Source organism: Pteropus alecto, unplaced genomic scaffold (assembly GCF_000325575.1).
Source record: "Pteropus alecto unplaced genomic scaffold, ASM32557v1 scaffold69, whole genome shotgun sequence".
Taxonomy (NCBI): domain Eukaryota; kingdom Metazoa; phylum Chordata; class Mammalia; order Chiroptera; family Pteropodidae; genus Pteropus; species Pteropus alecto.
In genome coordinates, this window is record NW_006494610.1 from 7,791,283 (window position 1) to 7,793,234 (window position 1,952).

The window sequence follows — 1,952 nt, forward strand, 5'->3', positions numbered from 1 at the left end:
TGAAAATCTGTCGTTCAATGTAGTCATCTTCATTAAATATCTTAGCCAGATCTTCCTGGACAACTTACTGCAGGGTAACTTATTTGTACATCAGCACCAGCTGCTTTACTTTATGCTTTTATGTAATGGAGATGGGTTCTTTCCTTAAACCTCATGAACCAACCTCTTCTACCTTCGAACTTTTTTTCTGCAGCCTCTTCACCTCTCTCAGCCTTCATGGAATTGAAGAGAGTTAGGGCCTTGCTCTGGATTAGGCTTTGACTTAAGAGAATGTTGTGGCTGGTTTGATCTTTACCCAGACCACTAAAACTTTCTTCATACCAGAAATAAGACTGTTTCACTTTCTTACGATTCGTTTGTCCACTGGAGTAGAAATTTTAATTTCTTTCAAGAACTTTTCCTTTGCAGTTACAACTTGTCTGTTTGGTGCAAGAGGTCTAGTTTTCAGCCTATCTCAGTTTTTGACATGCTTTTCTTACAAAGCTTAATCATTTCTAGCTTTTGATTTAAAGTGAAAGATGTGCCACTCTTCCTTTCATTTGAACACTAAGAAGCCATTGTAAGGCTATTAATTGACCTCATTTCAATACTGTTGAGTCTCAGGAAAAAGGGACATCTGAGGAGAGGAAGAGAAGGAATGGCTGGCCTGTGAAGCAGTCAGAACACACATATTTATTGATTAAATTCGCCATTTTACATGAGTGTGGTTTATGGTGCCTAAAATAATTACAACAATAACATCAAAGATCACTGATCACAGATCACAATGAAAAATATAATAATAATAATAATAATAATAATAATTAGGGGTCACAAGCCCCGAAGATTATGATTTATTTGCTCTAAAGTTAGGACCTACAGAGACATGAAGTGACAAAATACTGTTGGTATAATGACACCGATAGACTTATTCAAGGCAGGGTTGCCACAAACTTTCAATTTGTAAAAAAAACAAAAAACAAAAAAAAACATACAATATACATACATGAAGCACAGTAAAATGAGGATTCCTGTAGTTTGCTAATTAGTCTTCCTTATCCACTTTTATCTCTTCTCGATACAGTCTCCTCATTAAATGGACATTAAAAATCCATGTCTAATAATACTTAACTTTTCCTTAAAATCCTTCATTGACTTACTCTACTTTTAGGGTAATAATCAAATCTTAAAGTGTCCCACAAACATACTACATGGCCAATAAGCATACACTGACTCTTGCCTATTTCTTCAGGCACATATCAAACCAATCTTCCCTTTGGTCTCTATATGACAACCCCACTGGCTCCCTTTCAATAAATAGTCCCTGGAGGCTCAGGGCCTTTGCATATGCAGTTCCCTCTGTCTTATATTACTTCTCTTTCTCATCTTTGCTTCTATAGGATCACAGTTTAAATTCACTTCATTGGGAAGCTCATGCCTCCCAAAGAATACAGAAAAACCTCTTTCCAATAGCACTATGTACTTTTTGTTTAATAGCTTTTGCCAGTTATAATTTCATGGGTATTTCTATTTTATTTGATAATATCTGTTGCCTCTCAATAGACTATAAGCTATGCAATAGTGTTTATATTCAGTATTAAATAACATCAATACTTAACAGATTACATGACGCCCAGTAAGAACTCAAAATATATTTACCAGTTGTTGAATAAATATGTTATAATGTGTTACAACCTAAACTTTCTCTTACTCTCTCTCTCTCTTTCTCTCCTTCCTTCCTTCCTTCCTTCCTTCCTTCCTTCCTTCCTTCCTTCCTTCCTTCCTTCCTTCCTTTCTTCCTTTTTTCCTTTTCTTTCCTCTTTTATCGAGTGACATTGGTTAATAAAATTATATAGCTTTCATAGAGGGGAGGTAGATGGGGCATAGGGGGTCAAATATGTGGTGACAGAAAGAAATCTAACTATGGGAGGTGAACACGCAGTGTAAACATATTTATGCCTTACTGTTAAAGT